Genomic DNA, 10,306 nt, shown 5'->3' with positions numbered 1-10,306 from the left:
CAAGTCCCCTCGCCCCTCCACACCCTGGGGGCGTCAGGTCCTCCCCTCTTCTTCCTGGAGGCCTTCCTCCCAGCCTACATTTCTGCCTGGGCCCAGCCACTCGTGTTCATTTCAAACGCTGGGCTGCAGGCTTAGCTGACATTCCTTCCTTGACCTTTGTTTTCACTGCTTTTCAAGAATACATCACTTTTGCCTAGGAGAGTTTAGGACAGGACATACCTTCCACCCACCCCCATCCCAATACCCATGGACCTCACTGCTACAGCCCCCAAATCTCAAGAAACATAACTCAAGGGGTGTGGGGAGAGGTGAGTGGGTGGGCTGTCTGGGAGCTAAGGGGCACCTCCCAGGTGGGCAAAGCATGAACAGGAAAGGCCTCTGTTACCCCACCTGGCCCACCTCACACACAAGGGGGAAAGGAGGCATCCCTCTCACCCCTCAGCCCAGACTGCACGGAGCTTGTTTGCCTATGGCAGCCCTTCTCTCCCCATTACTGGGCAGGTTAACTTCACGTGGAGGGGGTGACACCACCCATCTCAAAGTGGAAATGACCCCCAGAATCCCTTCTGGTGCGAAGACCTTCAGCGAACTGTCCAGGCCGGGGCCACCCACTCCTGTCTCTAAGGCGTCTCAGCCTATTTCCCAGGGGCTCCTTCCCCCAACTCTTCCCTGGTCTCCTGACCCCACACTCCCTTTGACCCCCCCCCCCCCGCACTCCCTGCAGAGCCCTGGGCTGGACAAGGGGCGGAGTCCTGGCAGCCTAGGTCCCCGCGGAGAAAGGAACCTCCCCCCCCACCCCCGACCTCCAAACAAAGCAAAAAAAATCTAACAAGGAAGCGAGGACCTTACTTGGCCGCGGGCCTTTAGAACCCAAACGAAGCTAAGACGGACAGCAGAACCGAGGCCATTAGGACATGTTAAAGTGATGACCGTCCCTTCTTTATCATTAATATACACTTAGAAAATCGTAATTCCCATGACGTCCCTGTTAGAGAAAACCTTAGGCTGAAGATGAAAAACGACATTTTGTGTCCGTGTGGGCGATAACCCGCACTTAGAAGCTTAAAGCCGGCTGGGAATTGCGAGGGGCCCCGCGCAGGCGCAGAGCTGAGCGCCGGATCACCGCACGTCTTCGCTGTCAGGGGAGGTGAGTGTTCGGTGAGAGAGGAGAGGTGGTAGAGGACATTCGGGAGGTAAGGGTCAAGATGATGGTCAGACGAGCTGAGGGGTGGGCCTTCTGCCGGCTGGAAAGCCGAGTAGAGCGTATGCCTTCGAACTGGGCAGTCCGAGAAGGCCTCGACCGGAGCAGCCGGGACCATAAAGGGACTCGCAGGCGCCTGAGTGGTGACGAAGACGGCGCTGCGCAGGCGCGGTGTGACCATCGGGCCCGCGCAGGCGCAGTCTGGCGGCGGCCCCTGAGCACGCGCGGAGTGGACGCCCGTGGTTAGCAGGCTGGTTGAACAGGCTCGTCTACTGTGTCAGGTGTGTCTCGCCCGTCTCTGTCGCCTGTCATGCTTTCCGTAGGGGCGTTTGTGGTGTGCGGCCGCCGCCATGTAGGAGCCTCCGCAGGGAGCCGGCCCTGCCTCTCACGCGCGCGGCTCAGGCCTGCTCTCCCCTCGGCGCGCATCGGGGCGACGCACTCTGCCCTTCTAGCCCGCGCCGGCCGGTGACGCCATCGGAAGGCGACCGGAAGAGCCGGCGCCGCGTGTCCGTCCGACTATGGCTCCGCGTCACCTCCGCCTCCTCCCCTCTTCCTGTGTCCGCTCTCCGTATCCCGTCCCTTTTTCCCTTTTCTGACTGCAAAGTGGGCCTCTTTAACCTGTTTCTGGGCCCCGTGGGGAAGAATGAGAAGCAGAGTAGGAGGCGAGGGAGCAAGGAGCGAAGGAAGGTCCTCCCTGCAGATTGTCTGCAATCAGGCCACACTTTGGTTGGAGCAGGTGCACGGATGAATTTGTCTCTTTCAAGTAAACAGGTGTTTAATAACGGTTTCACATTTATATTTAGTATGTTGTCATCACTGCTAAGAGTAGAGACCTCCCTGGCCAGCAAGGGGACCGACCACCCAGGATGACCCACCTTCCAGGGGCTCGGCCCTGGGTGCCCTGTGGGAGAGCTGGGGCCAGGCAGGCTTCTACTGGGGTCTTGCAAGGAGGGGTTGGGGAGGGTGTGTGCCTGGCCTCTGCCCTCACCTCCCTCTTCTCCCAGCCTGTCTTAGCTAAGTTCCTCCAGCTCAGAGGTTACTGTGTAGGTTTAGCCTCTCCGACTTCTTCCTGTTGTTTAGTCACTCGTTACCTCGTGCACCAAGAGGAAGGCGTCCTGGAGCTGCATCCTTCCTGCGTGGGCCATGGGGGCGTGAGTGCGAGGAGTGGGTAAGACTATGGGCATTCGTGCAAAATAAACGTGTTGAAATGTTAGCTGTGTGTGTTCACTTTATGTTTTGCCTTTTACCCTCATTTCAAGCCTATGGTTTATGTAAGTCATTGTTCCAAGGATTTTAGTTTGCTTTAAATCAGAATTACTCTGAAGTTAATACGTAAGCAGATTCTCATGAAAGAAAAAAAACTAGGTGGGGAAGGGGATGCAAGGAGAGTGCTTACGAGAAGTTCTGATCTAAAAATAATCCAGAACGACCATTTCTTGCCACCTCTCCAGGGTAATTGATACATATTGTGGGGGAGTTGCTTTGAGGCTATTCCAGCATCCTGTTTCTCCTCAGATTTTTGCCCAATTTCTGGAAATAGTTATTACAGGGTTGTTTGCCTAATGGTGATATTCTATTTCCCTCATTCCTTCCTTTTTTAGTTATTTATTTTTGGCTGTTCCTGGAGGCATGCAGGATCTTAGTTCCCTGACCAGGAATTGAACCCGTGCCCCCTTCATTGGGAGCTTGGAGTCTTAACCACTGGACTGCCAGGGAAGTACCCCCTTCCTCATTTTTTTTAAAAAATATTTGTTTATTTATTTGGTTGAGCAGGGTCTTAGTTGCGGCTTGCCAGCTCCTTAGTTGTGGCATGCGGACTCTTAGTTGCAGCATACATGTGGGATCTAGTTCCCTGACCAGGGATTGAACCTGGGCCCCCTGCATTGGGAGCGTGGAGTCCTAACCACTGTGCCACCAGGGAAGCTGCTTCCTCATTTGTTAATAACATTTTTTCTGTAGGAAAACACTTTCTTCTTCCACATTTATTTATTTGAATATTTACATGAGTATGGGCTGAGATCTTTTGGTCTATGGGAGATTAGCCAATACTGTCATTATTAATTAATGGCACACTCATTATATTAATAAGTAAAGATTACTTTTTCCTCAAATCATTCCAGCTCTGGCCATTAGGAGCCCTTGATATCGGACTCCTTGATATTTACTCCGTGAAGTCCTCAAGGATGTCCTTCTTTCCAACATCCTGTTTGCAGCTGGAGATGTGGGGTCAGTTTGCAAGGAAAAAGAAGTTGTTCAGACGGCTGGTCCCTGGAGAGGCGATTTACTGCATAAATGGCGAAATCGAAGGATGAACACTGATGGTGGCAGTGGTGGTAATGTGGCCATTTGTCGGGTGTATTGGGTAGTGGGTGAAGCATTTGGGACACACTTTTTTATTAAACCCTCATCGTAAACCTAAGCCTCACCTTCGCTATCCTGGTTTTACCCAGGAGGAGGTTGAGTCTGGGAGCCTCAGGGCCTGAGCTGGGTTCACGCTGCGTAAGAAGAGGAGGGAGGGGTTACAGGGAGCCCGTCCTTCTCCATTTGCTGGGCATCCACGCTTGGAGGGAATCCCCACCAGGCAGAGCAGTGCTGTGCTTGCCTACGTCCTTTGCAACGGCTCCATCCTTGCAGGGCAGCTGATAAAAAGGGCCCTTTCTGGGGCTTCCCTGGTGGCGCAGTGGTTGAGAGTCCGCCTGCAGATGCAGGGGACACGGGTTCGTGCCCCGGTCCGGGAAGATCCCACGTGCCGCGGAGCGGCTGGGCCCGTGAGCCATGGCCGCTGGGCCTGCGCGTCCGGAGCCTGTGCTCCGCAACGGGAGAGGCCACAACAGGGAGAGGCCCGCGTACCACAAAAAAAAAAAAAAAAAAAAAAAAAAAAAAAGGCCCTTTCTGTGTGCACGTGGGCATATGTTACCCCCATTCCCAGTGGAGCTCCAGGGGCTAAAAATAACCGCGTGTTTTCTGTTTTACCCAGAAAAGAGGAAACGTGCAGTGTTGCTTCGGAACATTTACTGTTTTGGAAAACTTGAATTTTGTCCGCATGTATTTTCAAAATGCCTTTGGAGCTGTCCTTGGAGGAAAAGACATGATGCAGATTTCACCAAAGGTCCGTCTGCTTTGTTGTCCACATCTTCAGGAAACAGCTCCATGGAGAAGGGGAACCATCCCTCAACACACATGGCCAAGGGATGGACGTGCAAGCAACCCCCCAGATCAGGTCATGGGGGTCCTAGGAGGAGAGCCAGCTCTCAAGGGGCCCTGGGACCTCTCAGCCCAGGCCAGAGGGGAGAAGGGACCTGCCCAGGGTCCCTTGGCATGGCCTGTTCTGCGTACAAGGGGAGGCGTGCTGCCCCACGGCCACCGGCTGCCTGCAAGAGAGCCAGGCTTCATGGTCCAGGCTCAGCATCGGACCTTCCCCTGACCCCCCTTGGGCTTTGTGCGGCCTTTGTTTCTTGAGGCTTGTTTGCTCCTATGTGAGCCAGTACCGCTGAGACACTGTCCCGGTTGTTTTTTTTTGTTTTTTTTTTTGCGGTACGCGGGCCTCTCACTGCCGTGGCCTCTCCCGTTGCGGAGCACAGGCTCTGGACGCGCAGGCTCAGTGGCCATGGCTCATGGGCCCAGCCGCTCCGCGGCATGTGGGATCTTCCCGGACCGGGGCATGAACCCCTGTCCCCTGCATCGGCAGGCGGACTCTCAACCACTGCGCCACCAGGGAAGCCCTGTCCCGGTTGTTTTTAAGGCTCCCCTGTAGGAGGCTACCAGGCTGATGGTCACAGGCTGGTGATACCAGTGCAGCTCCGCGCCCTTCCTTCTCACGGAGACTCGGAAAGTTAAGAAATATGGAAAGAAGAAACAAACAAAGTAAAGGAGACACAAGTCGCCCACAGCACAGGAAGCTGGGAATGTGGGTGTGTAATCACTGAGACCATAGGGATATTTCTGGCGAGCCAAGGGCAGAAGGACTATGGGCAGGTGTGGTTATGGCCGCACCTGCAAGAGCGCCCTTCCTACCCAGACCCTCTTGCATGTGCAGACTTGAGCAGAGGCACTGGGGTGGGGCTGGGAGGGAAGCGTTAGAATATGTGGAAAGAACAGAGAACACAAATATGTGGAAAGAACACGTTTCCTATAGATATTCAGTGGTAATTTGAAAATGTAACAGACAAGCTGAAACCTGATCTCAATTGGACAAGCTAGGAACAAAGTCATCCAGGAAGGCAGAGGCTTAATGTGAGAAAGCTCAGTGTCACTGAGGTTATAAAAATGGTGTGACAGGGCTTCCCTGGTGGCGCAGTGGTTGAGAGTCCGCCTGCCGATGCAGGGGACACGGGTTCGTGCCCTGGTCCAGGAAGGTCCCACATGCCGCGGAGCGGCTGGGCCCGTGAGCCATGGCCGCTGAACCTGTGCATCCGGAGCCTGTGCTCCACGGCGGGAGAGGCCACAACAGTGAGAGGCCCGCATACCGCAAAAAAAAAAAAAAAAAAAAAAATGGTGTGACCAAGGTAGAGACAACTGTGCCCTGGAGAGCAGATTAATTCTTCTGGGTTTTAAGGACTCAGGATAAGTCAAAGCAAAAATATATTTGGATCTTTCTAAACCCACTGTATGGTTGCGCCCCCCCCCCGCAAGACGGAGGTTCTCTTGCTCTGTGGACGCCCCCTGGTCGTCCAGTCCCTGCCTGACCTACACCCACTCACATGACTGACTTTCCCTTTTCATCCTAGAGCCTAATCAGTAAAATGCCTACATGCTTGCCCCTGGTCCCCCCAGCTAGTGACTTCTAATCTTTAGAGCTAAACATCTCCACCATGGTAGCTTATCACAGGGACAGGGAGGGCCGTGCTCCTCTCCTGGTTTCCCTGGTAACTCAACTGATGAGCCAGCCTGATATCAATTCCCCCTGTAACTGGTAACGCCCCCTCCCTTCAGGAGGGAAGACAGTCCCCACCTTGCTTCAGGCGCATAAGGTCCCTGTCCATTAAGCCACTGATGTCTCTGCTGCTGACTCCAGGCTCTCTGGTCTTGAGGCTGGGCAAGGACATGGCTCGTAGGCCTGCAGGGGGCAGCCCACCACCTACTAACGTGATTCAAAAGCTCATCTGGAAGGATAGGTGGATAGGAAGAACCGCAGTGTTTTAACCGAAGAGTGTCAAGTACAGAGACCCTTTATCAGATACTAAACTGGCACACGTGCCCGCTGTGGGAGTCCAGACAGGACTGAGCTCTTCTGACTCCAGAGGGTCTATGGCTCAGGAACCCGCGCTGGGTCCTGGCAGGGCTGCGTGGTGCTGACGGTTAGAGTGACGGAGTGAAGCAGGGTTATGACTCCGTCGCTCCTGGCGGGATTCTGACACAGCAGGGTCCTGGCTTGCAGGGAAAATGTGGGGATCATGGAGGCTTCTCGGCAGCAGCACACTTTCACCGCAGATAGGAAAACACCCTCACACTGTACTTACACTCCGTGGGTTTGAGATTGTCACACACACAGCCTTTGAAGTAAACACACAGGCCCTTTGGCCCAGCAGCTCTACTTTGGGAATCTATCCTCGCAAAATAATGAGTGACCCCAGCCAGGCTGCGTGCAGAAAGATGTTTACTTCTACATAAAACATCAGAAACAATGTAAGTACCTACCAGTCAGGAGACACGTTACGATACAATCATATGGTGAAATATTTTGTGTTGTGTTTGTGGCAGTGGAGTATTTCTGAGGTATAATTTCATGGGGGTAAGTTTACAGAGTAGTATGTACAGGAAAAATAGTACAGCTCAAAAAAATGCACAGAAAAACCTGGAAGGCAGGGAGGTTTAGGAAAGGAGGCTGACTGTGTGAAAGTATGTCATGTGGAGGGAGGAGAGGAGGGAGGGAGGAAGGGTTCCAGCAAATACAGGGAAGGAGCTTGTGGAAGACAGGGGACCCTCCCCACCCTTTAACCCCTCCTGACATTTCTGTCCTGCGGCTTGGCCTTCGCTTAGGTTACCAGCCCCAGGATTATAGCTCAAGTTCAGGAGCCCAGTGGCCTTTGGGCTCCCTAAGCTGGACCGAGCCTGGCAGATTTCCAGGGCAGCTGGGCTGCCAGTGGGGCTCTCAGGGCAGTTCCCCAGGCTGGGCCACAGGCTCCACTACTCTCCTCGCCCACTCCTTCCCCACGCAGGCCTCCCAGAAAGGACAGTCGTTCTCCTCCAGACCCCTCCGTTGTCCTCCTGTCCTCAGCGGGGACCCCATCACCCTGTGGAAGGGAGGTCCTTGCAGCCCAGAAGCAGGCCCAGCCCTCAGGGTGCCCCAGCCACAGTGAGCTCTTCTGGGAAGGAAGTTCCACCCACAGTCAGGCCCAGCTAGTGGCCAGGGCAGGGCCATGCTGAGAGCATGGCGGACAGTGTCTTATGTCACCGGGCCTGCACGTCTTGGGCCTTGCCTGCGCCAGCCGGTCGTTTGCCGGGAACTGGAGACGCACAGGTTCTGAAATGAGACGGCGGTTGTCACCTCCATTATGTTCTAACCCCAGGATGTCTTGGGATTGTACTTGAAGGCTGGTGTACCAGGAAATCAACCTATTCTCCGGGGGCTGTGCTGCTTCTACTTGGGTTCTCTGGGTTTGGTGTGTGTGATGGGGGGACCTGACGGAGGGTTCCAGGTGCAAGAGAAGCAGCCCCACCAAGTGTCTTGCCACAACCCGGTGGTGCCTGTGAGCCTGGGCTCAGAACCTGTCAGTCACTCAACCTCTCGGTGCCTTGGTGTCTCCGTCTCTGAAATGGATATGATAACAGCAGCTATTTCGTAGACCTATTATGAGATATTAGTAACGAACACACGTAGAAACACCTAGAACACAGGGTGGCGTGTGGGAAACACTCCAACGTGTCAGCTTGCTGTAAAGACCAGTCTTCTGTCCTGACGGTAGAAGCAGGCAGCAGTCTGCCCCTAGTGGCCTGGGGTCACCAGGAGGGCCGGTGAAGGACTCGGGGCTGGAGCTGTGCCATTGCCCGTCGATGACATAGCCGCCCTCCAACTTGACACTCTGTAAACGACACGCAGTGAGCAGGGTCCAGGGTCAGCCCCCAAGGATTCAGTAGGCACGACCTGCCCTGTGCACCCAGTGCCCCTGTCAGTGGATCTGAGCCATCCCGCCCCTGGGAGATGAGGGAGCTGGGCTGTCACCTGAGTGTCTGCAGCTGAGGGTGGACTGACACATTCCAGGACACAGAGCTGGGGCCCTGCCCCTGGCTGCTCGCTTGGACGGCGTTCCCTGAACCCCATCTCGCAGCAAGGATGGGGTGGAGCCACAGTCCTCATAAGATTGTTTCCCCTTCCTTGGATTTATGAGCCAAGCAGTGGGGTTGGGATGTGTACGATGGTGGCAAATCTGCCATGAGAGGGCAGACCCGGTAGCCTACCTCCTCCCGACAGAAGTTTCACAGAGTGGACACCTGCGTCTCCTGCAGCATGGGCGGGACCCAGAGAGGACGCACTTCCTTGTCAGTTCTGAAACTGGGGCATGTTGGACAGGGGTCTCCCACCCACGCCAGGCAGCTCTCAAGAGACACGGGCAGGCCACAGCCAAAGGGAAAGGCAGATGCTTCGATGCATGTGTCGGAACAGAGGGAGCAAACCACTGGCAGGCTCAGCACGTACGTACGTACGCACCTCAGGGAGGTGAGAATTAAAACTCCAGGGTTTAACACCAGTGTGAGCCGAGTCACGGCAAGGGTGTGGGGCACCAGGAGCCCTCCCATCCCGTGGGTGGGGGGGTACACGCGTAAGGTCCTAGAGCCTCTGGGCAGCTACTCGGATGTCTCTCCCAAGGCCGAGCACACACTGACGTTGGGACCAGTGAATCCAGAGGTGTCAGGTGCCCCTCGACAGCAGAACGAAGTCACATACAACGTGGGGACAACCGGTGTGAATGCATCTCAGAAATGCCAGTTCAGTGGAGGAAGCAGGGTGCCCACAGCACAACCAGTACAGACAGGCGAATGCACCCGTGATGGCGGGAGCGTGGCTAGTAGTCATTCTTGGGGACTGGCGACTAAGGCATTTGGGAGCCTTCTAAGGTACTTGGAACGTTTTGTGTCTTGGTCTGGGTGTGGATTGCACATGTGTTCAGTTTATGAAGCCGTACTCTGAGCATATCCTCACTTTATTAGCGCGACACTCGAGAAACAAAAGCGCCCTGACCAAGGGGCTGCAGTCGTGTCCCACGTGAGGTGCCTGTATGGCCTCGGACAACCCTTCCCATCTGGGCCTCAGTTTTCACGACTGTGGAGCAAGGGGCTGGACGCAGCTGAGACCTGAGCCCTGTCCACAGGCATTTTCACACTGACCTTGAGCCCTGGCCGCAGGGCTCAGGGTTGGGAAATCGCACGGTGACTCACTTCCCTCAGCTCATCCAGAGCCAGCCAGGGCCTGATCTCACTTTTTCCACTTGGAGGGAGCAGCAGGGGGAGGGGCCTCTGAGTGTGGTGGGCAGGTGGGTTTGGGGGGGGGGCATCCACCAGCCCTGCTAGCTGCCCCACCTGACCCTCACTCGGGACCCTGGGAATGCAGGTGCAGGGCCGTCTGTGCCCAGGACTCCCACCCTCCTTCGGGCCTCTCCCTGCAGCTGGAAGGGTCTTCTGGCCTCTGCGGAAACTTGTTATCATGATGGTTCAGAAAATCTGAGTAATTGATTAACACTCAGATTGTGAAAATTGTGATGGTTCAATGCTTTCTGTATGTCAGGCTGTGCTAGAGACTGTAGCCTTCAACACATCTGCGTGCTGGGGGCTGGCCCAGGGGTGGAGAGTTGATAACATCTTTTACAGGAGAGTAAACTGAGGTCACTTGCTCAGGCCCCCAAGGTAGTCCCAGTGACCACAGCAATCTGCAACATCACACGCTAGGTGCCTGCTAATTCTTTCCTTTTTGCATTTTCATTGTATTTAATCTTTGTTCATCCCTTTATTTGTTTACTTATTTTAAACAGCTTTATTGAGTTATCATTCACAGACCACACAATGCACCCATTTAAAGGGTCACCTCAATGGTCTTGGTTTATTCTTGGATGAGAGCAACCATCACGTGGTCAATTCCGGGGTGTTTCCATCACCACAAAGAGCAACCTG

At 54.7% G+C, this 10,306-nt stretch overlaps 1 long non-coding RNA gene across 4 annotated transcripts; it reads left to right on the top strand.

Moving 5' to 3' along the window:
* The first annotated feature begins 794 nt into the window (after positions 1 to 794).
* Positions 795 to 6,869, top strand: LOC137206552 (uncharacterized). 4 transcript variants are annotated; one of them, XR_010934680.1, is made up of 4 exons: positions 795 to 1,147; positions 1,285 to 2,369; positions 3,322 to 3,534; positions 4,179 to 6,869. It is a non-coding gene; the product is annotated as an uncharacterized lncRNA (long non-coding RNA). The 4 variants fall into 4 exon arrangements; XR_010934681.1 differs by having other exon boundaries at positions 795 to 2,369; positions 3,415 to 3,534; XR_010934682.1 differs by having other exon boundaries at positions 795 to 2,369; positions 4,341 to 6,869.
* The last annotated feature ends 3,437 nt before the right edge of the window (positions 6,870 to 10,306 follow it).

The sequence above is a fragment of the Pseudorca crassidens genome, chromosome 15 (genome assembly GCF_039906515.1).
Source record: "Pseudorca crassidens isolate mPseCra1 chromosome 15, mPseCra1.hap1, whole genome shotgun sequence".
Taxonomy (NCBI): domain Eukaryota; kingdom Metazoa; phylum Chordata; class Mammalia; order Artiodactyla; family Delphinidae; genus Pseudorca; species Pseudorca crassidens.
This window is presented reverse-complemented; position numbering and strand designations above follow the sequence as displayed.